General features: G+C 52.3%; 1 protein-coding gene across 1 annotated transcript in view; it reads right to left on the reverse strand.

The window, feature by feature from the left end:
• The window catches only part of LOC129856830 (intermembrane lipid transfer protein VPS13B-like), a 102,356-nt gene that overhangs the window by 12,208 nt on the left and 62,648 nt on the right, over positions 1–27,500 (reverse strand). The window lies entirely within an intron of this gene.

The following is a 27,500-nucleotide window of genomic DNA, read 5'->3' on the forward strand; positions in this document are numbered from 1 at the left end:
TTTTATTTATATCTATTGATTTTGAATTTGACCCCTTTTTATCCCCAATTTCGTGGTATCCAATCGCTAGTAATTACTATCTTGTCTCGTCGCTACAACTCCCGTACGGGCTCGGGAGAGACGAAGGTCGAAAGCCATGCGTCCTCCGAAGCACAACCCAACCAAGCCGCACTGCTTCTTAACACAGCGCGCCTCCAACCCGGAAGCCAGCCGCACCAGTGTGTCGGAGGAAACACCGTGTACCTGGCCCCCTTGGTTGGCGCGCACTGCGCCCGGCCCGCCACAGGAGTCGCTGGAGCTCGATGAGACAAGGATATCCCTACCGGCCTAACCCTCCCTACCAGTCAGAGTCTACCCTGGGTGGGCACTAGACTACCTCCCACTGAACCTCTCCCAGTATGTAGACCACCTCTCACTGAACCTCTCCCAGTAGGTAGACTACCTCTCCCAGTATGTAGACTACCTCCCACTGAACCTCTCCCAGTAGGTAGACTACCTCTCCCAGTATGTAGACTACCTCTCCCAGTATGTAGACTACCTTTCCCAGTATGTAGACTACCTCTCCCATTATGTAGTCTACCTCTCCCAGTATGTAGACTACCTCTCACTGAACCTCTCCCAGTAGGTAGACTACCTCTCCCAGTATGTAGACTACCTCTCCCAGTATGTAGACTACCTCTCCCATTATGTAGTCTACCTCTCCCAGTATGTAGACTACCTCTCACTGAACCTCTCCCAGTAGGTAGACTACCTCTCCCAGTATGTAGAATACCTCTCCCAGTATGTAGACTACCTCCCACTGAACCTCTCCCAGTATGTAGACTACCTCTCCCAGTATGTAGACTACCTCTCCCAGTATGTAGACTACCTCCCACTGAAACTCTCCCAGGATGTAGACTACCTCTCACTGTATGTAGACTACCTATCACTGAACCTCTCCCAGTATGTAGACTATCTCTCACTGAACCTCTCCCAGGATGTAGACTACCTCTCACTGAACCTCTCCCAGTATGTAGACTACCTCTCCCAGTATGTAGACTACCTCTCACTGAACCTCTCCCAGTATGTAGTCCCTCTCCCACTGAACCTCTCCCAGTATGTAGACTACATCCCACTGAACCTCTCCCAGGATATAGACTACCTCTCACTGAACCTCTCCCAGTATGTAGACTACCCCTCACTGAACCTCTCCCAGTATGTAGACTACCTCTCCCAGTATGTAGACTACCTCCCACTGAACCTCTCCCAGTAGGTAGACTACCTCTCCCAGTATGTAGACTACCTCTCCCAGTATGTAGACTACCTCTCCCAGTATGTAGACTACCTCCCACTGAACCTCTCCCAGTAGGTAGACTACCTCTCACAGTATGTAGACTACCTCTCCCAGTATGTAGACTACATCCCACTGAACCTCTCCCAGGATATAGACTACCTCTCACTGAACCTCTCCCAGTATGTAGACTACCCCTCACTGAACCTCTCCCAGTATGTAGACTACCTCTCCCAGTATGTAGACTACCTCCCACTGAACCTCTCCCAGTAGGTAGACTACCTCTCCCAGTATGTAGACTACCTCTCCCAGTATGTAGACTACCTCTCCCAGTATGTAGACTACCTCCCACTGAACCTCTCCCAGTAGGTAGACTACCTCTCACAGTATGTAGACTACCTCTCCCAGTATGTAGACTACCTCCCACTGAACCTCTCCCAGTATGTAGACTACCTCTCCCAGTATGTAGACTACCTCTCCCAGTATGTAGACTACCTCCCAATAAAACTCTCCCAGGATGTAGACTACCTCTCACTGTATGTAGACTACCTCTCACTGAACCTCTCCCAGTATGTAGACTACCTCCCACTGAACCTCTCCCAGTATGTAGACTACCTCTCACTGAACCCCTGCCAGTATGTAGACTACCTCTCCCAGTATGTAGACTACCTCCCACTGAACCTCTCCCAGGATGTAGACTACCTCTCACTGAACACATGCCAGTATGTAGACTACCTATCACTGAACCTCTCCCAGTATGTAGACTATCTCTCACTGAACCTCTCCCAGGATGTAGACTACCTCTCACTGAACCTCTCCCAGTATGTAGACCCTCTCCCACTGAACCTCTCCCAGTATGTAGTCCCTCTCCCACTGAACCTCTCACAGTATGTAGACTACCTCCCACTGAACCTCTCCCAGGATATAGACTACCTCTCACTGAACCTCTCCCAGTATGTAGACTACCCCTCACTGAACCTCTCCCAGTATGTAGACTACCTCTCCCAGTATGTAGACTACCTCCCACTGAACCTCTCCCAGTAGGTAGACTACCTCTCCCAGTATGTAGACTACCTCTCCCAGTATGTAGACTACCTCCCACTGAACCTCTCCCAGTATGTAGACTACCTCCCACTGAACCTCTCCCAGTATGTAGACTACCTCTCCCAGTATGTTGACTACCTCTCCCAGTATGTAGACTACCTCTCCCAGTATGTAGACTACCTCCCACTGAACCTCTCCCAGTAGGTAGACTACCTCTCCCAGTATGTAGACTACCTCTCCCAGTATGTAGACTACCTCCCACTGAACCTCTCCCAGTATGTAGACTACCTCTCACTGAACCCCTGCCAGTATGTAGACTACCTCTCCCAGTATGTAGACTACCTCCCACTGACCCTCTCCCAGGATGTAGACAACCTCTCACTGAACCCATGCCAGTATGTAGACTACCTCCCATTGAACCTCTCCCAGTATGTAGACTACCTCTCACTGAACCTCTCCCAGTATGTAGACTACCTCTCACTGAACCTCTCCCAGTATGTAGACTATCTCTCACTGAACCTCTCCCAGTATGTAGACCCTCTCCCACTGAACCTCTCCCAGTATGTAGTCCCTCTCCCACTGAACCTCTCCCAGTATGTAGACTACCTCTCACTGAATCTCTCCCAGTATGTAGACTACCTCTCACTGAACCTCTCCAAGTATGTAGACTATCTCACAGAACCTCTCCCAGGATGTAGACTACCTCTCACTGAACCTCTCCCAGTATGTAGACCCTCTCCCACTGAACCTCTCCCAGTATGTAGTCCCTCTCCCACTGAACCTCTCCCAGTATGTAGACTACCTCCCACTGAACCTCTCCCAGGATATAGACTACCTCTCACTGAACCTCTCCGAGTATGTAGACTACCTCTCACTGAACCTCTCCCAGTATGTAGACTACCCCTCACTGAACCTCTCCCAGTATGTAGACTACCTCCCAATGAACCTCTCCCAGTATGTAGACTACCTCTCACTGAACCCATGCCAGTATGTAGACTACCTCTCCCAGTATGTAGACTACCTCTCCCAGGATATAGACTACCTCTCACTGAACCTCTCCCAGTATGTAAACTACCTCCCACTGAACCTCTCCCATTATGTAGACTACCTCCCACTGAACCTCTCCCATTATGTAGACTACCTCCCACTGAACCTCTCCCAGTATGTAGACTACCTCTCCCAGTATGTAGACTACCTCTCACTGAACCTCTCCCAGTATGTAGACTACCTCCCACTGAACCTCTCCCAGTATGTAGACTACCTCTCCCAGTATGTAGACTACCTCTCACTGAACCTCTCCCAGTATGTAGACTACCTCTCACAGTATGTAGACCATCTCCCACTGAACCTCTCCCAGTATGTAGAGTACCTCTCACTGAACCTCTCCCATTATGTAGTCTACCTCTCCCAGTATGTAGACTACCTCTCCCAGTATATAGACTACTTCTCCCAGTATGTAGACTACCTCCCACTGAATCTCTCCCAGTATGTAGACTACCTCTCCCAGTATGTAGACTACCTCTCACTGAACCTCTCCCAGTATGTAGACTACCTCCCACTGAACCTCTCCCAGTATGTAGACTACCTCTCACTGAATTTCTCCCATTATGTAGACTACCTCTCACTGAACCTCTCCCAGTATGTAGACTACCTCTCACTGAATCTCTCCCATTATGTAGACTACCTCCCACTGAACCTCTCCCAGTATGTAGACTACCTCTCACAGGATGTAGACTACCTCCCACTGAACCTCTCCCAGTATGTAGACTACCTCTCACAGGATGTAGACTACCTCCCACTGAACCTCTCCCAGTATGTAGACTACCTCCCACTGAACCTCTCCCAGTATGTAGACTACCTCCCACTGAACCTCTCCCAGTATGTATATGTAATAATCCCCAGTTTACAATTGGCTCATTCATCCCCCTCCTCTCCCCTGTAACTATTCCCCAGGTCGTTGCTGCAAATGAGAATGTGTTCTCAGTCAACTTACCTGGTAAAATAACGGTAAAATAAATAAATAAATAAATGTAGACTACCCCTCACTGAACCTCTCCCATTATGTAGACTACCTCCCACTGAACCTCTCCCATTATGTAGACTACCTCCCACTGAACCTCTCCCATTATGTAGACTACCTCTCCCAGTATGTAGACTACCTCCCACTGAACCTCTCCCATTATGTAGACTACCTCTCACTGAACCTCTCCCAGTATGTAGACCTTCTATCCCAGTATGTAGACTACCTCTCACTGAACCTCTCCCAGTATGTAGACTACCTCTCACAGGATGTAGACTACCTCTCACTGAACCTCTCCCAGTATGTAGACTACCTCTCCCAGTATGTAGACTACCTCTCCCAGTATGTAGACTACCTCTCACTGAACCTCTCCCAGTATGTAGACTAACCTCTCACAGGATGTAGACTACCTCCCACTGAACCTCTCCCAGTATGTAGACTACCTTGCCCAGTATGTAGACTACCTCTCACTGAACCTCTCCCAGTATGTAGACTACCTCTCCCAGTATGTAGACTACCTCTCACTGAACCTCTCCCAGTATGTAGACCTTCTATCCCAGTATGTAGACTACCTCTCACAGGATGTAGACTACCTCTCACTGAACCTCTCCCAGTATGTAGACTACCTCTCACAGGATGTAGACTACCTCTCACTGAACCTCTCCCAGTATGTAGACTACCTCTCCCAGTATGTAGACTACCTCTCCCAGTATGTAGACTACCTCTCACTGAACCTCTCCCAGTATGTAGACTACCTCTCCCAGTATGTAGACTACCTCTCACTGAACCTCTCCCAGTATGTAGACTAACCTCTCACAGGATGTAGACTACCTCCCACTGAACCTCTCCCAGTATGTAGAGTACCTCTCCCAGTATGTAGACTACCTCTCACTGAACCTCTCCCAGTATGTAGACTACCTCTCCCAGTATGTAGACTACCTCTCATTGAACCTCTCCCAGTATGTAGACTACCTCTCCCAGTATGTAGACTACCTCTCCCAGTATGTAGACTACCTCTCACTGAACCTCTCCCAGTATGTAGACTACCTCTCCCAGTATGTAGACTACCTCCCACTGAACCTCTCCCAGTATGTAGACTACCTCCCACTGAACCTCTCCCAGTATGTAGACTACCTCTCACTGAACCTCTTACAGTATGTAGACTACCCCTCACTGAACCTCTCCCAGTATGTAGACTACCTCTACCAGTATGTAGACTACCCCTCACTGAACCTCTACCAGTATGTAGACTACCTCTCATTGAACCTCTCCCAGTATGTAGACTACCTCTACCAGTATGTAGACTACCTCCCACTGAACCTCTCCCAGTATGTAGACTACCTCTACCAGTATGTAGACTACCTCCCACTGAACCTCTACCAGTATGTAGACTACCTTGCCCAGTATGTAGACTACCTCCCACTGATCCTCTCCCAGTATGTAGACAGGTAGTGTACTGTGGTAGTACTGTATAATATCAGGACAGGTAGTGTACTGTATCAGTGTATTAAAGCATCAAGCCCTGGCACCAGTCCTAACTAACCTGCGGTTGGTCTGCCAATCAACTGGTCGGTCGGTCGGTCTGCCAGTCAACTGGTTGGTCGGTCTGCCAGTCAACTGGTCGGTCGGTTAGTATGCCAGTCAACTGGTCGGTCGGTTGGTCTGCCAGTCAACTGGTCGGTCGGTTGGTCTGCCAGTCAACTGGTCGGTCGGTTGGTCTGCCAGTCAACTGGTCGGTCGGTTGGTCTGCCAGTCAACTGGTCGGTCGGTTGGTCTGCCAGTCAACTGGTCGGTCGGTTGGTCTGCCAGTCAACTGGTCGGTCGGTCTGCCAGTCAACTGGGCGGTTGTTCTGCCAGTCAACTGGTTGGTCTGCCAGTCAACTGGTCGGTCGGTTAGTTGGTCTGCCAGTCAACTGGGTGGTTGGTCTGCCAGTCAACTGGTCGGTCGGTTGGTCTTGCCCAGTCAACTGGTCGGTCGGTTGGTTGGTCTGCCAATCAACTGGTCGGTCGGTTGGTTGGTCTGCCAGTCAACTGGTCGGTCGGTTGGTTGGTCTGCCAGTCAACTGGTCGGTCGGTCGGTTGGTCTGCCAGTCAACTTGTCGGTCGGTTGGTCTGCCAGTCAACTTGTCGGTCGGTCGGTTGGTCTGCCAGTCAACTGGTCGGTCGGTCGGTTTGCCAGTCAACTGGTCGGTCGGTTGGTTGGTCTGCCAGTCAACTGGTCGGTCGGTTGGTCTGCCAATCAACTGGGCGGTCGGTCGGTCTGCTAGTCAACTGGTCGGTCAGTCGGTTTGCCAGTCAACTCGTCGGTCGGTTGATCTGCCAATCAACTGGTCGGTCGGTTGGTCTGCCAGTCAACTGGTCGGTCGGTTGGTCTGCCAGTCAACTGGTCGGTCTGCTAGTCAACTGGTCGGTCTGCTAGTCAACTGGTCGGTCGGTCGGTTGGTCTGCCAGTCAACTGGTCGGTCGGTCGGTCTGCCAGTCAACTGGTCGGTCGGTTGGTCTGCCAGTCAACTGGTCGGTCGGTTGGTCTGCCAGTCAACTGGTCGGTCGGTTGGTCTGCCAGTCAACTGGTCGGTCGGTTGGTCTGCCAATCAACTGGTCGGTCGGTCGGTCTGCCAGTCAACTGGTCGGTCGGTCGGTCTGCCAATCAACTGGTCGGTCGGTCGGTCTGCCAGTCAACTGGTCGGTCGGTCGGTCGGTCTGCCAGTCAACTGGTCGGTCTGCTAGTCAACTGGTTGGTCGGTAGGTCTGCCAGTCAACTGGTCGGTCGGTCGGTCTGCCAATCAACTGGTCGGTCGGTCTGCCAGTCAACTGGTCGGTCTGCTAGTCAACTGGTCGGTCTGCTAGTCAACTGGTCGGTCGGTCGGTCTGCCAGTCAACTGGGTGGTCGGTCGGTCGGTTAACTTAAAAGCAGGTTTTATTCCATCGCTCCATTCGCTGTGATTCATGACCAAATAAAAGCGTCTGGCAGAGCGTACGGTGGAGACAAATACAAACAGGCCTCTACGGGCCTCAGGTGAAATCATTTGCCTTTTAAAAGAGTTGATTTACGCCAAGTTATTATTAGCAGTAAACAGAGTTTAACTCTGCTGGACAGCACTCCTCCTCCTCCTCCTTCCTTCTCTTCTCCTCCTCTTCCTACCTTCTCCTACCTTCTCCTCTCTTCCTCTTCCTACCTTCTCCTCTCCTCCTCCTACCTTCTCCTCTCTTCCTCCTCCTACCTTCTCCTCTCCTCTCCTCCTCCTACCTTCTCCTCTCTTCCTCCTCCTACCTTCTCCTCCTCCTCCTACCTTCTCCTCTCCTCCTCCTCCTACCTTCTCCTCTCCTCCTCTTCCTACCTTCTCCTCCTCCTCCTACCTTCTCCTCTCCTCCTCCTCCTACCTTCTCCTCTCCTCCTACCTTCTCCTCTCCTCCTCCTCCTACCCTCTCCTCTCTTCCTACCTTCTCCTCTCCTCCTCCTCCTACCTTCTCCTCTCCTCCTCCTCCTACCTTCTCCTCTCTTCCTACCTTCTCCTCTCCTCCTCCTCCTACCTTCTCCTCTCCTCCTCTTCCTACCTTCTCCTCCTCCTGGCTCTGTATACAAACTGTACCAGAGCAGAACAGAACAGAGCAGAACAGAGCAGAACAGAGCAGAGCAGAACAGAGCAGAACAGAACAGAGCAGAACAGAACAGAGCAGAGCAGAGCAGAGTAGAACAGAACAGAACAGAACAGAGCAGAACAGAGCAGAACAGAGCAGAACAGAACAGAGCAGAGCAGAGCAGAACAGAGCAGAACAGAACAGAGCAGAACAGAACAGAGCAGAGCAGAACAGAACAGAGCAGAACAGAGCAGAACAGAACAGAGCAGAGCAGAGCAGAACAGAACAGAGCAGAACAGAACAGAACAGAGCAGAGCAGAGCAGAGCAGAGTAGAACAGAACAGAACAGAACAGAGCAGAGCAGAGCAGAGTAGACCAGAACAGAACAGAACAGAGCAGAACAGAGCAGAACAGAGCAGAACAGAACAGAGCAGAGCAGAACAGAACAGAACAGAACAGAGCAGAACAGAGCAGAACAGAACAGAACAGAACAGAGCAGAGCAGAGCAGAGCAGAGCAGAGTAGAACAGAACAGAACAGAACAGAGCAGAGCAGAGCAGAGTAGAACAGAACAGAACAGAGCAGAGCAGAACAGAGCTGAACAGAACAGAGCAGAACAGCAGATCTAGATATATCACTGAGGGCATTATATTAAAGTTCTCTAAGCTGTAGAACCCTGTAGAGGGATGAAGAGCCAAGGAACAACGAAGTCATGTTGAGAAGAGATGATCCCAGATCCTGTTACATCATGTAAAGATGAAAGACTCACAATGTACATCTACATATGACATCAGAGCATCTGTCTGTCTGTCTGTCTGTCTGCCTGTCTCTGTCTCTCTCTGTCTCTCTCTCCTCTCTGTCTCTGTCTCTCTCTCCTCTCTCTCTCTGTCTCCTATATGTCTCTGTCTCTCTCTCCTCTCTGTCTCTCTCTCCTCTCTGTCTCTCTCTCCTCTCTGTCTCTCTCTCCTCTCTGTCTCTCTCTCCTCTCTCTCTCTCTCTCCTCTCTCTCTCTCTCCTCTCTGTCACTTTGTCTCTCTCCTCTCTCTCTCTCCTCTCTGTCACTTTGTCTCTCTCCTCTCTGTCTCTCCTCTCTCTCTGTCTCTCCTCTCTCTCTGTCTCTCTCCTCTCTCTCTGTCTCTCTCCTCTCCTCTCCTCTCTCTCTGCGTTATGATGTGTTTATTTGTGCTGGTGATGAGAACTAAAGGGAAAGATATGGTATTAAAACAGCAACAGATGCAGTGACATCAGAACCGTTTTTTCATTTGTTGCAGCGAAACGTCAACGGTGATTATCAGTTAGCATGTCTCCTTCCTCAGAACACACGGGGGGGAAGACGTTACCGCAGAGGCATGTTATGATAATCAGCACCGAGTACAACAACAAGGCTACGGAAGATCAGGTGTGGGACTGGATTTAACGGACTCTGTTCACATACAAAACAAGACAAACAGATCCTCAATCAGAGGGCTGGAAGGAACCACGTCCGTCACGGTTCTCCAGCACGGTTCAGGGCCGTCTGGACTCTCCTTTCTGTAACACGACCCCTTTCTTGTGTTTTTCACATTAAACAAACCCACAAGTTACCTCATCTGATGTCTTGAATTATATTTTTTAAAGTAAACTCAAGATTATTTAGGGAGACTGTTTCTCATAATTATCATATCACAGTGTTCTCTTCCCAGCAGCCACCTCTCTCTCTCTTTCCTCTCTCCTCTGTCTCTCTCTCCTCTCTGTCTGTCTCCTCTCTCTCTCTCTCTCTCTTCTCTCCTCTCCCTCTCTCTCTCTCTCTCTCTTCTCTCCTCTGTCTCTCTCTCTCTCCTCTCTCTCTGTCTCTCTCCTCTCTCTCTCTCTCTGTCTCTCTCCATCTCCTCTCTCTCTCTCTCTCCCTCTCTCCTCTCTCTCTCTCTCTCTCTCCACAGCCGAGGAGCAGGGTCATCTATAATCACAGAAATAAACAAGCTCAACATTTGTCTTGCTCGGGTAGCCAGCGGAAAGCGGTGATTTAATATCACAAGACATATTTCAGCCCATCTGAGGAAAAGCTCTGGACTCTGACAAACGAGTAGGATGGCTGTGTTCCCTTGTGTTCCCCTCGGGTCGCTCGGCTTGGCGGGAATAACGAGAACCTGACCCACCTGTTGTACATGAAGGGGAAACACTGACTCTGACACATCTGATTGGTCCTGTGGAGACCACAGCGCTCGGGACAAGAGGAACGGGAATGTGAGGAGAAAGCACTCTCTGCCCACCTTATAAAACCATACAGATCCTCATCAGTTCCTCGTTCTGTGTCTAGAAGACAGAAACATGCAGAGAAGAAGAACAGCCCAGAACAGCGCAGGAGGACCCTTCTCCTCTAGATCTCACATGCCTTTACCAACCAACATTACGAGTCAATACTGACACAAAGGGAGGGAGGAAGGGGGAAAGAGAGAGAGAGAGAGAGATACAGAGAGGGAGACACAGAGAGAGAGAGAGAGAGATACAGAGAGGGAGACACAGAGAGAGAGAGAGAGAGAGAGAGAGACAGAGAGAGCGACAGAAAGAGAGAGAGAGAGAGAGAGAGAGACACAGAGAGCGAGACACAGAGAGAGAGAGAGAGAGAGAGAGCGACAGAGAGAGAGAGAGAGAGAGAGAGAGAGAGACACAGAGAGCGAGACACAGAGAGAGAGAGAGAGAGAGAGAGCGACAGAGAGAGAGAGAGACAGAGAGAAAGAGAGAGCGACAGAAAGAGAGAGAGAGAGACAGAGAGAGAAAGGGAGAGAAAGGGAGAGAAGCGAAACATGAGAGAGAGAGAGACCTATAACATGAGAAGTCAGTCTTGGTCTTTCTCCTCAGCCAAAGCTTTCTTTAATTGCAGGAAAATACCCCAAAACACAAGACACAATTCTGTTATTTATAAAGACAGATCAAAAGCTCAGCAGTCAGAAAGGTTCATGGTGGATATTATTTATTATTTTAAAACATGTCTTCTTCTCCTGACACGGTTTAATCCCAAATGAAGTGGTGGAAGCTGAAATGAGAGGGCTCCTCTCCAGCAGGAACCGCCTCTTAACTTGACCCCATCACAGAGGAATGAGATCACTTAAACACAGCACTATAGAGGTCCTACAGTCCAGTACAGGAGATACGATACAGGCCTGGAAAGAGGTATTCACTTACTAAACTAGAACCAGACAGTACATCTAGAACCAGACAGTATATCTAGAACCAGACAGTATATATAGAACCAGACAGCATATCTAGAGATACGATACAGGCCTGGAAAGAGGTATTCACTTACTAAACTAGAACCAGACAGTATATCTAGAACCAGACCGTATATCTAGAACCAGACAGTATATCTAGAACCAGACAGTATATCTAGAACCAGACAGTATATCTAGAACCAGACCGTATATCTAGAACCAGACAGTATATCTAGAACCAGACAGTATATCTAGAGCCAGACAGTATATCTAGAACCAGACAGTATATCTAGAACCAGACAGTATATCTAGAACCATACCGTATATCTAGAACCAGACAGTATATCTAGAACCAGACAGTATATCTAGAACCAGACCATATATCTAGAACCATACAGTATATCTAGAACCAGACAGTATATCTAGAACCAGACAGCATATCTAGAGACGATACAGGCCTGGAAAGAGGTATTCACTTACTAAACTAGAACCAGACAGTATATCTAGAACCAGACAGTATATCTAGAGCCAGACAGTATATCTAGCGCCAGACATTATATCTAGAACCAGACAGTATATCTAGAACCATACCGTATATCTAGAACCAGACAGTATATCTAGAACCATACAATATATCTAGAACCAGACAGCATATCTAGAGACAATACAGGTCTGGAAAGAGGTATTCACTTACTAAACTAGAACCAGACAGTATATCTAGAACCAGACAGTATATCTAGAACCAGACAGTATATCTAGAACCATACAGTATATCTAGAACCAGACAGTATATCTAGAACCATACATTATATCTAGAACCAGACAGTATATCTAGAACCATACAGTATATCTAGAACCATACAGTATATCTAGAACCAGACAGTATATCTAGAACCAGACAGCATATCTAGAGACAATACAGGCCTGTAAAGAGGTATTCACTTACTAAACTAGAACCAGACAGTATATCTAGAACCAGACAGTATATCTAGAACCAGACATTATATCTAGAACCAGACAGTATATCTAGAACCAGACAGTATATCTATAACCAGACAGTATATCTAGAACCAGACAGTATATCTAGAACCAGACAGTATATCTAGAACCAGACAGAATATCTAGAACCATACCGTATATCTAGAACCAGACAGTATATCTAGAACCAGACAGTATATCTAGAACCAGACAGCATATCTAGAGACAATACAGGCCTGGAAAGAGGTATTCACATACTAAACTAGAACCAGACAGTATATCTAGAACCAGACAGTATATCTAGAACCAGACAGTATATTTAGAACCAGACAGTATATCTAGAGCCAGACAGTATATCTAGAACCAGACAGTATATCTAGAACCAGACAGTATATCTAGAACCAGACAGTATATCTAGAGCCATACATTATATCTAGAACCAGACAGTATATCTAGAACCAGACAGTATATCTAGAACCAGACAGTTAGTGCACTACTTTAGACCAGATCCCTATGGAACCCTATTCCCTATATAGTGCACTACTTTAGATCAGAGCCCTATTCCCTATATAGTGCACTACTTTAGACCAGAGCCCTATGGAACCCTATTCCCTACATAGTGCACTACTTTAGACCAGAACCCCGTGGAACCCTATTCCCTACATAGTGCACTACTTTAGACCAGAACCCTGTGGAACCCTATTCCCTACATAGTGCACTACTTTAGACCAGAACCCCGTGGGCCCTACATAGTGCACTACTTTAGACCAGAACCCCGTGGGCCCTGCATAGTGCACTACTTTAGACCAGAGCCCTATGGCACCCTATTCCCTACATAGTGCACTACTTTAGACCAGGACCCACCCTATTCCCTATATAGTGCACTACTTTAGACCAGAGCCCTATGGCACCCTATTCCCTATATATAGTGCACTACTTTAGACCAGTACCCACCCTATTCCCTATATAGTGCACTACTTTAGACCAGGACCCACCCTATTCCCTATATAGTGCACTACTTTAGACCAGGACCCAATGGAACCATATTCCCTACATAGTGCACTACTTTAGACCAGGACCCAATGGAACCATATTCCCTACATAGTGCACTACTTTAGACCAGGACCCAATGGAACCATATTCCCTACATAGTGCACTACTTTAGACCAGGACCCAATGGAACAATATTCCCTACATAGTGCACTACTTTAGACCAGGACCCACCCTATGTAGTGCACTACTTTAGATCAGAGCCCTATGGCACCCTATTCCCTATATAGTGCACTACTTTAGACCAGAGCCCTATGGCACCCTATTCCCTATATAGTGCACTACTTTAGATCAGAACCCAGTGGGCCCTATATAAGGAACAAGGTTACATTTGGGACACGTGTTTCTGGAGCTCACAGAGACTCCACCGCCGAGAGGGAACCCATACACATTATGATTGATGAAACGTAGTGATTATTTAGTCAGTGAAGAGGCCCATACAGCTGACGCTCTGACGGCGGTCCAGTCCTAACTGCCTCACATGGGGCGTTTTCAGAGGCTCTGGGAAACGCTGAGCTGCAACTCTGGAAGGATTTATTGCCCAAGTCAAGTTCAATTCAGTTTAATTTGAATCTACAATTATAGTAATTAGGGCTTAGAATTAAAACACTAAGCAGAGGGAGGGAGGGAAAGAGATAGGGAGGGAAAGAGAGAGAGGGAGAGAGAGGGAGAGGTAGAGATAGGGAGGGAAAGAGAGAGAGAGGGAGAGATAGGGAGGGAAAGAGAGATAGAGGGAGAGAGAGGGAGAGAGAGAGAGAGGTAGAGATAGGGAGGGAAAGAGAGATAGAGGGAGAGAGAAGAGAGAGGGAGAGGTAGAGATAGGGAGGGAAAGAGAGATAGCGGGAGAGAGAAGAGAGAGGGAGAGGTAGAGATAGGGAGGGAAAGAGAGATAGAGGGAGAGAGAAGAGAGAGGGAGATGATAGAGAGGGAAAGAGAGAGAGAGAGAAGAGAGAGGGAGAGGTAGGGAGGGAAAGAGAGAGGAGAGAGATATGTAGAGATGGGGAGGGAAAGAGAGAGAGAGAGAGAGAGAGAGGAGAGAGAGAGAGGATAGAGAGAGGGAGAGAGAGATGTAGAGATAGGGAGGGAAAGAGAGAGAGAGAGAGAGAGAGGATAGAGAGAGGGAGAGAGAGAGAGGATAGAGAGAGCTGTATAGAGAGATAGAGAGAGAGAGAGATGTAGAGATAGGGAGGGAAAGAGAGAGAGAGGAGAGTGAGAGGTGTTACAGACAGAACACAGTCAGTCAGCATAAAGTGGGACTGAGTCACTGAGTCACTGAGTCACCGAGTCACCGAGTCACTGAGTCAGTCTCTGCAGCTCCTCTGCGGTCTCCGATGAGCCCACAGCTAAACACCTGCGATAGGCGGCCATTACGGGGTCTACAGTTTCAATACAACGTATGAGAGGGACACGTACGGTGTGAGAAACTGCAGCCCATCTGCCTGTCATCTGCTGTAATGCCACCATGAGAAATCCCTTTATTAACGCTAACAGCCCCCCCCGATCCCCGATCCCCTAACGGAAGCCTGCTATTGATTACACTGATTACACTGTAAATACATTCACGCTTTGGCAAATTCTATCATATTTACAGAAGATCATAGACCTCCACAATTACTTCTATATACAGCCGTTGGGGGGCTTAACGTCGGCGGTGTTGAGAGAGAGAGACGAGCTGAATCTCTGACTCTCAGAGGCCGTCCCAAAGTGACACCCTAATTCCCTTATACGGCACACTACTTTTTGACTAGGGGGGCCGTGGTCTAAAGTAGTGCACCGTATAGGGAACAGGGGTGGCATTTGGTACGCCGCCTAACGGTCTGAGGAGACGGAGAGGAGTGGCGAGCTAGCTAGGGGCAGCAGGGGTGTCATTTGGTACGCCCCCTAACGGTCTGAGGAGACGGAGAGGAGTGGCGAGCTAGCTAGGGGCAGCAGGGGTGTCATTTGGTACGCCGCCTAACGGTCTGAGGAGACGGAGAGGAGTGGCGAGCTAGCTAGGGGCAGCAGGGGTGTCATTTGGTACGCCGCCTAACGGTCTGAGGAGACGGAGAGGAGTGGCGAGCTAGCTAGGGGCAGCAGGGGTGTCATTTGGTACGCCCCCTAACAGTCTGAGGAGACGGAGAGGAGTGGCGAGCTAGGGGCAGCAGGGGTGTCATTTGGTACGCCCCCTAACAGTCTGAGGAGACAGAGAGGAGTGGCGAGCTAGCTAGGGGCAGCAGGGGTGGCATTTGGTACGCCGCCTAACGGTCTGAGGAGACGGAGAGGAGTGGCGAGCTAGCTAGGGGCAGCAGGGGTGTCATTTGGTACGCCGCCTAACGGTCTGAGGAGACAGAGAGGAGTGGCGAGCTAGCTAGGGGCAGCAGGGGTGTCATTTGGTACGCCGCCTAACAGTCTGAGGAGACGGAGAGGAGTGGCGAGCTAGCTAGGGAACAGGGGTGTCATTTGGTACGCCGCCTAACAGTCTGAGGAGACGGAGAGGAGTGGCGAGCTAGCTAGGGAACAGGGGTGTCATTTGGTACGCCCCCTAACAGTCTGAGGAGACGGAGAGGAGTGGCGAGCTAGCTAGGGGCAGCAGGGGTGTCATTTGGTACGCCGCCTAACGGTCTGAGGAGACGGAGAGGAGTGGCGAGCTAGCTAGGGGCAGCAGGGGTGTCATTTGGTACGCCCCCTAACGGTCTGAGGAGACGGAGAGGAGTGGCGAGCTAGCTAGGGGCAGCAGGGGTGTCATTTGGTACGCCCCCTAACGGTCTGAGGAGACAGAGAGGAGTGGCGAGCTAGGGGCAGCAGGGGTGTCATTTGGTACGCCGCCTAACAGTCTGAGGAGACGGAGAGGAGTGGCGAGCTAGCTAGGGGCAGCAGGGGTGTCATTTGGTACGCCGCCTAACGGTCTGAGGAGACGGAGAGGAGTGGCGAGCTAGCTAGGGGCAGCAGGGGTGTCATTTGGTACGCCCCCTAACAGTCTGAGGAGACGGAGAGGAGTGGCGAGCTAGCTAGGGGCAGCAGGGGTGTCATTTGGTACGCCCCCTAACAGTCTGAGGAGACGGAGAGGAGTGGCGAGCTAGCTAGGGAACAGGGGTGTCATTTGGTACGCCCCCTAACGGTCTGAGGAGACGGAGAGGAGTGGCGAGCTAGCTAGGGGCAGCAGGGGTGTCATTTGGTACGCCCCCTAACGGTCTGAGGAGACGGAGAGGAGTGGCGAGCTAGCTAGGGGCAGCAGGGGTGTCATTTGGTACGCCGCCTAACAGTCTGAGGAGACGGAGAGGAGTGGCGAGCTAGCTAGGGGCAGCAGGGGTGTCATTTGGTACGCCGCCTAACGGTCTGAGGAGACAGAGAGGAGTGGCGAGCTAGCTAGGGAACAGGGGTGTCATTTGGTACGCCCCCTAACAGTCTGAGGAGACGGAGAGGAGTGGCGAGCTAGCTAGGGGCAGCAGGGGTGTCATTTGGTACGCCCCCTAACGGTCTGAGGAGACGGAGAGGAGTGGCGAGCTAGGGGCAGCAGGGGTGTCATTTGGTACGCCGCCTAACGGTCTGAGGAGACAGAGAGGAGTGGCGAGCTAGGGGCAGCAGGGGTGTCATTTGGTACGCCCCCTAACGGTCTGAGGAGACAGAGAGGAGTGGCGAGCTAGGGGCAGCAGGGGTGTCATTTGGTACGCCGCCTAACGGTCTGAGGAGACAGAGAGGAGTGGCGAGCTAGGGGCAGCAGGGGTGTCATTTGGTACGCCCCCTAACAGTCTGAGGAGACGGAGAGGAGTGGCGAGCTAGGGGCAGCAGGGGTGTCATTTGGTACGCCCCCTAACGGTCTGAGGAGACGGAGAGGAGTGGCGAGCTAGCTAGGGGCAGCAGGGGTGTCATTTGGTACGCCCCCTAACAGTCTGAGGAGACGGAGAGGAGTGGCGAGCTAGGGGCAGCAGGGGTGTCATTTGGTACGCCACCTAACAGTCTGAGGAGACGGAGAGGAGTGGCGAGCTAGCTAGGGGCAGCAGGGGTGTCATTTGGTACGCCCCCTAACGGTCTGAGGAGACGGAGAGGAGTGGCGAGCTAGCTAGGGACAGCAGGGGTGTCATTTGGTACGCCGCCTAACGGTCTGAGGAGACGGAGAGGAGTGGCGAGCTAGCTAGGGACAGCAGGGGTGTCATTTGGTACGCCCCCTAACGGTCTGAGGAGACGGAGAGGAGTGGCGAGCTAGCTAGGGGCAGCAGGGGTGTCATTTGGTACGCCGCCTAACGGTCTGAGGAGACGGAGAGGAGTGGCGAGCTAGCTAGGGGCAGCAGGGGTGTCATTTGGTACGCCCCCTAACGGTCTGAGGAGACGGAGAGGAGTGGCGAGCTAGCTAGGGACAGCAGGGGTGTCATTTGGTACGCCCCCTAACGGTCTGAGGAGACAGAGAGGAGTGGCGAGCTAGGGGCAGCAGGGGTGTCATTTGGTACGCCGCCTAACAGTCTGAGGAGACGGAGAGGAGTGGCGAGCTAGCTAGGGAACAGGGGTGTCATTTGGTACGCCCCCTAACGGTCTGAGGAGACGGAGAGGAGTGGCGAGCTAGCTAGGGGCAGCAGGGGTGTCATTTGGTACGCCGCCTAACAGTCTGAGGAGACGGAGAGGAGTGGCGAGCTAGCTAGGGGCAGCAGGGGTGTCATTTGGTACGCCCCCTAACAGTCTGAGGAGACGGAGAGGAGTGGCGAGCTAGCTAGGGGCAGCAGGGGTGTCATTTGGTACGCCCCCTAACAGTCTGAGGAGACGGAGAGGAGTGGCGAGCTAGCTAGGGGCAGCAGGGGTGTCATTTGGTACGCCCCCTAACGGTCTGAGGAGACGGAGAGGAGTGGCGAGCTAGCTAGGGGCAGCAGGGGTGTCATTTGGTACGCCGCCTAACGGTCTGAGGAGACGGAGAGGAGTGGCGAGCTAGCTAGGGGCAGCAGGGGTGTCATTTGGTACGCCGCCTAACGGTCTGAGGAGACAGAGAGGAGTGGCGAGCTAGCTAGGGGCAGCAGGGGTGTCATTTGGTACGCCCCCTAACGGTCTGAGGAGACGGAGAGGAGTGGCGAGCTAGCTAGGGGCAGGGGTGTCATTTGGTACGCCCCCTAACGGTCTGAGGAGAGGAGTGGCGAGCTAGCTAGGGGCAGCAGGGGTGTCATTTGGTACGCCCCCTAACGGTCTGAGGAGACGGAGAGGAGTGGCGAGCTAGCTAGGGGCAGCAGGGGTGGCATTTGGTACGCCGCCTAACGGTCTGAGGAGACAGAGAGGAGTGGCGAGCTAGCTAGGGGCAGCAGGGGTGGCATTTGGTACGCCCCCTAACAGTCTGAGGAGACGGAGAGGAGTGGCGAGCTAGGGGCAGCAGGGGTGTCATTTGGTACGCCCCCTAACGGTCTGAGGAGACGGAGAGGAGTGGCGAGCTAGGGGCAGCAGGGGTGTCATTTGGTACGCCCCCTAACGGTCTGAGGAGACGGAGAGGAGTGGCGAGCTAGCTAGGGGCAGCAGGGGTGGCATTTGGTACGCCGCCTAACGGTCTGAGGAGACGGAGAGGAGTGGCGAGCTAGGGGCAGCAGGGGTGTCATTTGGTACGCCACCTAACGGTCTGAGGAGAGGAGTGGCGAGCTAGCTAGGGGCAGCAGGGGTGTCATTTGGTACGCCCCCTAACGGTCTGAGGAGACGGAGAGGAGTGGCGAGCTAGCTAGGGGCAGCAGGGGTGTCATTTGGTACGCCCCCTAACGGTCTGAGGAGACGGAGAGGAGTGGCGAGCTAGCTAGGGGCAGCAGGGGTGTCATTTGGTACGCCCCCTAACGGTCTGAGGAGACAGAGAGGAGTGGCGAGCTAGCTAGGGGCAGCAGGGGTGTCATTTGGTACGCCCCCTAACGGTCTGAGGAGACGGAGAGGAGTGGCGAGCTAGCTAGGGGCAGCAGGGGTGGCATTTGGTACGCCCCCTAACGGTCTGAGGAGACGGAGAGGAGTGGCGAGCTAGGGGCAGCAGGGGTGTCATTTGGTACGCCCCCTAACAGTCTGAGGAGACGGAGAGGAGTGGCGAGCTAGGGGCAGCAGGGGTGTCATTTGGTACGCCCCCTAACAGTCTGAGGAGACGGAGAGGAGTGGCGAGCTAGGGGCAGCAGGGGTGTCATTTGGTACGCCCCCTAACGGTCTGAGGAGACAGAGAGGAGTGGCGAGCTAGCTAGGGGCAGCAGGGGTGTCATTTGGTACGCCGCCTAACAGTCTGAGGAGACGGAGAGGAGTGGCGAGCTAGCTAGGGGCAGGGGTGTCATTTGGTACGCCGCCTAACGGTCTGAGGAGACGGAGAGGAGTGGCGAGCTAGCTAGGGGCAGCAGGGGTGTCATTTGGTACACCGCCTAACAGTCTGAGGAGACAGAGAGGAGTGGCGAGCTAGCTAGGGGCAGCAGGGGTGTCATTTGGTACGCCCCCTAACGGTCTGAGGAGACGGAGAGGAGTGGCGAGCTAGCTAGGGGCAGCAGGGGTGTCATTTGGTACGCCCCCTAACGGTCTGAGGAGACAGAGAGGAGTGGCGAGCTAGGGGCAGCAGGGGTGTCATTTGGTACGCCGCCTAACGGTCTGAGGAGACGGAGAGGAGTGGCGAGCTAGGGGCAGCAGGGGTGTCATTTGGTACGCCGCCTAACGGTCTGAGGAGACGGAGAGGAGTGGCGAGCTAGGGGCAGCAGGGGTGTCATTTGGTACGCCCCCTAACGGTCTGAGGAGACGGAGAGGAGTGGCGAGCTAGGGGCAGCAGGGGTGTCATTTGGTACGCCCCCTAACGGTCTGAGGAGACGGAGAGGAGTGGCGAGCTAGCTAGGGGCAGCAGGGGTGTCATTTGGTACGCCCCCTAACGGTCTGAGGAGACGGAGAGGAGTGGCGAGCTAGCTAGGGGCAGCAGGGGTGTCATTTGGTACGCCCCCTAACAGTCTGAGGAGACGGAGAGGAGTGGCGAGCTAGCTAGGGGCAGCAGGGGTGTCATTTGGTACGCCCCCTAACGGTCTGAGGAGACGGAGAGGAGTGGCGAGCTAGCTAGGGGCAGCAGGGGTGTCATTTGGTACGCCCCCTAACAGTCTGAGGAGACAGAGAGGAGTGGCGAGCTAGGGGCAGCAGGGGTGTCATTTGGTACGCCGCCTAACAGTCTGAGGAGACGGAGAGGAGTGGCGAGCTAGCTAGGGGCAGCAGGGGTGTCATTTGGTACGCCGCCTAACGGTCTGAGGAGACGGAGAGGAGTGGCGAGCTAGCTAGGGGCAGCAGGGGTGTCATTTGGTACGCCGCCTAACGGTCTGAGGAGACAGAGAGGAGTGGCGAGCTAGCTAGGGGCAGCAGGGGTGTCATTTGGTACGCCCCCTAACGGTCTGAGGAGACGGAGAGGAGTGGCGAGCTAGGGGCAGCAGGGGTGTCATTTGGTACGCCCCCTAACGGTCTGAGGAGACGGAGAGGAGTGGCGAGCTAGGGGCAGCAGGGGTGTCATTTGGTACGCCCCCTAACGGTCTGAGGAGACGGAGAGGAGTGGCGAGCTAGCTAGGGGCAGCAGGGGTGTCATTTGGTACGCCGCCTAACGGTCTGAGGAGACGGAGAGGAGTGGCGAGCTAGCTAGGGGCAGCAGGGGTGTCATTTGGTACGCCCCCTAACAGTCTGAGGAGACGGAGAGGAGTGGCGAGCTAGCTAGGGGCAGCAGGGGTGTCATTTGGTACGCCCCCTAACAGTCTGAGGAGACGGAGAGGAGTGGCGAGCTAGCTAGGGGCAGCAGGGGTGTCATTTGGTACGCCCCCTAACAGTCTGAGGAGACGGAGAGGAGTGGCGAGCTAGCTAGGGGCAGCAGGGGTGTCATTTGGTACGCCCCCTAACGGTCTGAGGAGACGGAGAGGAGTGGCGAGCTAGCTAGGGGCAGCAGGGGTGGCATTTGGTACGCCCCCTAACGGTCTGAGGAGACGGAGAGGAGTGGCGAGCTAGCTAGGGGCAGCAGGGGTGTCATTTGGTACGCCGCCTAACAGTCTGAGGAGACGGAGAGGAGTGGCGAGCTAGCTAGGGGCAGCAGGGGTGTCATTTGGTACGCCCCCTAACGGTCTGAGGAGACAGAGAGGAGTGGCGAGCTAGCTAGGGGCAGCAGGGGTGTCATTTGGTACGCCCCCTAACGGTCTGAGGAGACAGAGAGGAGTGGCGAGCTAGCTAGGGGCAGGGGTGTCATTTGGTACGCCCCCTAACGGTCTGAGGAGACAGAGAGGAGTGGCGAGCTAGCTAGGGGCAGCAGGGGTGTCATTTGGTACGCCCCCTAACGGTCTGAGGAGACGGAGAGGAGTGGCGAGCTAGCTAGGGGCAGCAGGGGTGTCATTTGGTACGCCGCCTAACAGTCTGAGGAGACGGAGAGGAGTGGCGAGCTAGCTAGGGGCAGCAGGGGTGTCATTTGGTACGCCCCCTAACGGTCTGAGGAGACGGAGAGGAGTGGCGAGCTAGGGGCAGCAGGGGTGTCATTTGGTACGCCCCCTAACGGTCTGAGGAGACGGAGAGGAGTGGCGAGCTAGGGGCAGCAGGGGTGTCATTTGGTACGCCCCCTAACGGTCTGAGGAGACGGAGAGGAGTGGCGAGCTAGCTAGGGGCAGCAGGGGTGTCATTTGGTACGCCCCCTAACAGTCTGAGGAGACAGAGAGGAGTGGCGAGCTAGCTAGGGGCAGCAGGGGTGTCATTTGGTACGCCCCCTAACGGTCTGAGGAGACAGAGAGGAGTGGCGAGCTAGCTAGGGGCAGCAGGGGTGGCATTTGGTACGCCCCCTAACAGTCTGAGGAGACGGAGAGGAGTGGCGAGCTAGCTAGGGGCAGCAGGGGTGTCATTTGGTACGCCCCCTAACGGTCTGAGGAGACGGAGAGGAGTGGCGAGCTAGCTAGGGGCAGCAGGGGTGGCATTTGGTACGCCCCCTAACGGTCTGAGGAGACGGAGAGGAGTGGCGAGCTAGGGGCAGCAGGGGTGTCATTTGGTACGCCGCCTAACAGTCTGAGGAGACGGAGAGGAGTGGCGAGCTAGCTAGGGGCAGCAGGGGTGTCATTTGGTACGCCCCCTAACGGTCTGAGGAGACGGAGAGGAGTGGCGAGCTAGCTAGGGGCAGCAGGGGTGTCATTTGGTACGCCCCCTAACGGTCTGAGGAGACGGAGAGGAGTGGCGAGCTAGGGGCAGCAGGGGTGTCATTTGGTACGCCGCCTAACGGTCTGAGGAGACGGAGAGGAGTGGCGAGCTAGGGGCAGCAGGGGTGTCATTTGGTACGCCGCCTAACGGTCTGAGGAGACGGAGAGGAGTGGCGAGCTAGCTAGGGGCAGCAGGGGTGTCATTTGGTACGCCCCCTAACAGTCTGAGGAGACGGAGAGGAGTGGCGAGCTAGCTAGGGGCAGCAGGGGTGTCATTTGGTACGCCCCCTAACGGTCTGAGGAGACGGAGAGGAGTGGCGAGCTAGCTAGGGGCAGCAGGGGTGGCATTTGGTACGCCGCCTAACGGTCTGAGGAGACGGAGAGGAGTGGCGAGCTAGCTAGGGGCAGCAGGGGTGTCATTTGGTACGCCGCCTAACAGTCTGAGGAGACGGAGAGGAGTGGCGAGCTAGCTAGGGGCAGCAGGGGTGTCATTTGGTACGCCGCCTAACGGTCTGAGGAGACGGAGAGGAGTGGCGAGCTAGGGGCAGCAGGGGTGTCATTTGGTACGCCCCCTAACGGTCTGAGGAGACGGAGAGGAGTGGCGAGCTAGCTAGGGGCAGCAGGGGTGGCATTTGGTACGCCCCCTAACGGTCTGAGGAGACGGAGAGGAGTGGCGAGCTAGGGGCAGCAGGGGTGTCATTTGGTACGCCCCCTAACGGTCTGAGGAGACAGAGAGGAGTGGCGAGCTAGCTAGGGGCAGCAGGGGTGTCATTTGGTACGCCCCCTAACGGTCTGAGGAGACGGAGAGGAGTGGCGAGCTAGCTAGGGGCAGCAGGGGTGTCATTTGGTACGCCCCCTAACGGTCTGAGGAGACAGAGAGGAGTGGCGAGCTAGCTAGGGGCAGCAGGGGTGTCATTTGGTACGCCGCCTAACAGTCTGAGGAGACGGAGAGGAGTGGCGAGCTAGCTAGGGGCAGCAGGGGTGTCATTTGGTACGCCGCCTAACGGTCTGAGGAGACGGAGAGGAGTGGCGAGCTAGCTAGGGGCAGCAGGGGTGTCATTTGGTACGCCCCCTAACGGTCTGAGGAGACGGAGAGGAGTGGCGAGCTAGCTTGGGGCAGCAGGGGTGTCATTTGGTACGCCGCCTAACAGTCTGAGGAGACGGAGAGGAGTGGCGAGCTAGCTAGGGGCAGCAGGGGTGTCATTTGGTACGCCGCCTAACAGTCTGAGGAGACGGAGAGGAGTGGCGAGCTAGCTAGGGGCAGCAGGGGAAACGTCCTCTGTTCTCTTTACAGTGACATGGCTGTGTATATTGACAGTCGCTGTTTTTAACATCTTAATTGCGAGAGTAATTTATCTCACCGGTGAGTTTACAACGTCGGAATACGTTAGTTATAAACACACGAGAGTATTTGGGACATGTGGAGACCCTGACATGTGGTCGACCGTGGCCTGTTACATATATAATATCTTAATAAATTAATTCGGTCTGATTCCTCTCTGTTTACAAAGACTTTCATTGAAGTAGAATTACCAGAGGATTTTATTCCAACTCGTCAATCATGGATCATTCATCTGCTCTAACTTCTTCTAACTATAAAACACCCCACACACATTATCACGGGATAACACTCAGACAGGGTGGGCATTATCAGGGGATAACACTCAGACAGGGTGGGCATTATCAGGGGATAACACTCAGACAGGGTGGGCATTATCAGGGGATAACACTCAGACAGGGTGGCATTATCAGGGGATAACACTCAGACAGGGTGGCATTATCATGGGATAAGACTCATACAGGGTGGCATTATCAGGGGATAAGAATCATACAGGGTGGCATTATCAGTGGATAAGACTCAGACAGGATGGGCATTATCAGGGGATAACACTCAGACAGGGTGGGCATTATAAGGGGATAAGACTCAGACAGGGTGGGCATTATCAGGGGATAACACTCAGACAGGGTGGGCATTATCAGGGGATAACACTCATACAGGGTGGCATTATCAGGGGATAAGACTCAGACAGGGTGGACATTATCAGGGGATAACACTCAGACAGGGTGGCATTATCAGGGGATAACACTCAGACAGGGTGGGCATTATCAGGGGATAACACTCAGACAGGGTGGGCATTATCAGGGGATAACACTCAGACAGGGTGGGCATTATCAGGGGATAACACTCAGACAGGGTGGCATTATCAGGGGATACCAATCAGACAGGTTGGGCATTATCAGGGGATAACACTCAGACAGGGTGGGCATTATCAGGGGATACCACTCAGACAAGGTGGCATTATCAGTGGATAACACACAGACAGGGTGGGCATTATCAGGGGATAACACTCAGACAGGGTGGGCATTATCAGGGGATAACACTCAGACAGGGTGGGCATTATCAGGGGATAACACTCAGACAGGGTGGGCATTATCAGGGGATAACACTCAGACAGGGTGGGCATTATCAGGGGATAACACTCAGACAGGGTGGCATTATCAGGGGATAACACTCAGACAGGGTGGGCATTATCAGGGGATAACACCCAGACAGGGTGGGCATTATCAGGGGATAAGACTCAGCCAGGGTGGCATTATCAGGGGATAACACTCAGACAGGGTGGGCATTATCAGGGGATAACACCCAGACAGGGTGGGCATTATCAGGGGATAACACTCAGACAGGGTGGGCATTATCAGGGGATAACACTCAGCCAGGGTGGCATTATCAGGGGATAACACTCAGACAGGGTGGGCATTATCAGGGGATAACACTCAGACAGGGTGGCATTATCAGGGGATAACACTCAGACAGGGTGGCATTATCAGGGGATAAGACTCAGACAGGGTGGCATTATCAGGGGATAACACTCAGACAGGGTGGCGTTATCAGGGGATAAGACTCATACAGGGTGGGCATTATCAGGGGATAACACTCAGACAGGGTGGCGTTATCAGGGGATAAGACTCATACAGGGTGGCATTATCAGGGGATAGCACTCAGACAGGGTGGGCATTATCAGGGGATAACATTTACATTTAAGTCATTTAGCAGACGCTCTTATCCAGAGCGACTTACAAATTGGAAAGTTCATACATATTCATCCTGGTCCCCCCGTGGGAATTGAACCCTGGCCCCCCCGTGGGAATTGAACCCACAACCCTGGCGTTGCAAGCGCCATGCTCTACCAACTGAGCCACAGACAGGGTGGGCATTATCAGGGGATAACAGTCATACAGGGTGACATTATCAGGGGATAACACTCAGACAGGGTGGGCATTATCAGGGGATAACACTCAGACAGGGTGGGCATTAGCAGGGGATAACACTCAGACAGGGTGGCATTATCAGGGGATAACACTCAGACAGGGTGGGCATTATCAGGGGATAACACTCATACAGGGTGGCATTATCAGGGGATAACACTCAGACAGGGTGGGCATTATCAGGGGATAACACTCAGACAGGGTGGGCATTATCAGGGGATACCACTCAGACAGGGTGGCATTATCAGGGGATAACACTCAGACAGACAGGGTGGCATTATCATGGGATAACACTCAGACATGATGAGAGTTGGTCCACAGAGCGAAGGAAAAGCAGCCAACAAGTGCTCAGCATATGCGGGAACTCCTTCAAGACTGTTGGAAAATGATTCCAGGTGAAGCTGGTTGAGAGTGTGGAAAGTTGTCATCAAGGCAAAGTGTGGACACGTTAAAGAATTTCAAATATATAATATATTTCGATCTATTTAACACTTTTTGGTTACTACATGATTCCATACGTGTTATTTCATAGTTTTGATGTCTTCACTATTATCCTACAATGTAGAAAATACCAAAAATAAAGAAAAACCCTGGAATGAGCAGGTATGTCCAAACTTTTGACTGGTACTGTACATACACACATCCATACACACACCCAAACACACCCCCTCACGTATACACAACCCCCACAGCCTCTCTCTCTGCTCCGACTAGGAGGGTGTTTTATAGCTCTGTTAAATCAGGCTTTATGGATCCAACATCGTGAGCCACTACTGTTTTTTTACAGACAGGATTGATTAAGAGGTTCACTATTGTCAATCTGGTTAGCATTAGCAGACTATGCATGCTACACTGTATATATAGAGAGAGATATCTCTCCCTCCCTCTCTCTCTCTCCATCTATATATATAGATATGTAAAGGCGCAATCTGCAATTGTTACATCCATTTATTCATCCATAAATGCATAAATCCATTAATCCATAAATATAGAGATATCTCTCCCTCCCTCCCTCCCTCCCTCTCTCCCTCCATATATATGGAGATATCTCTCTCTCCCTCCCTCTCTCCCCCCATCCCTCCATCTATATATATAGAGAGATATCTCTCCCTCCCTCTCTCCCCCCCTCCCTCATCTATATATAGAGATACCCCTCCCTCATCTATATATAGATATCTCTCCCTCCCTCTCTCCCCCCATCCCTCCATCTATATATATAGAGAGATATCTCTCCCTCCCTCTCTCCCCCCTATAAATATATAACTGTTGAAGACGTAACTCTGAGGCACATCTTTATCTGTGGCAGGGCAGTGGAATCCTTGGCCCAGAATTTTGTCGTTGATTATGAGATGTTCACATTAATTATTGAATTCAGACAAATGTTTATAAGCGATTAGATTACATAAAGGATTTATCCCCTCAGCCGGGGTAGAACAGGGGACGCTTCCTAAACAACGTCAGACAGACGGACGTCTCTGATGAGGTTAACGTTAAAGGACAGACGGACGTCTCTGATGAGGTTAACGTCAAAGGACAGACGGACGTCTCTGATGAGGTTAACGTCAAATGACAGACGGACGTCTCTGATGAGGTTAACGTCAAAGGACAGACGGACGTCTCTGATGAGGTTAACGTTAAAGGACAGACGGACATCTCTGATGAGGTTAACGTTAAAGGACAGACGGACATCTCTGAGGTTAACGTCAAAGGACATACGGACATCTCTGATGAGGTTAACGTCAAAAGACAGACGGACGTCTCTGATGAGGTTAACGTCAAAGGACAGAGGGACATCTCTGATGAGGTTAACGTCAAAGGACAGACGGACGTCTCTGATGAGGTTAACGTTAAAGGACAGACAGACATCTCTGATAAGGTTAACGTTAAAGGACAGACGGACGTCTCTGATGAGGTTAACGTCAAAGGACAGACTGACGTCTCTGATGAGGTTAACGTCAAAGGACAGACGGACATCTCTGAGGTTAACGTTAAAGGACAGACGGACGTCTCTGATAAGGT

Source organism: Salvelinus fontinalis, chromosome 6, assembly GCF_029448725.1.
Source record: "Salvelinus fontinalis isolate EN_2023a chromosome 6, ASM2944872v1, whole genome shotgun sequence".
Classification (NCBI taxonomy): domain Eukaryota; kingdom Metazoa; phylum Chordata; class Actinopteri; order Salmoniformes; family Salmonidae; genus Salvelinus; species Salvelinus fontinalis.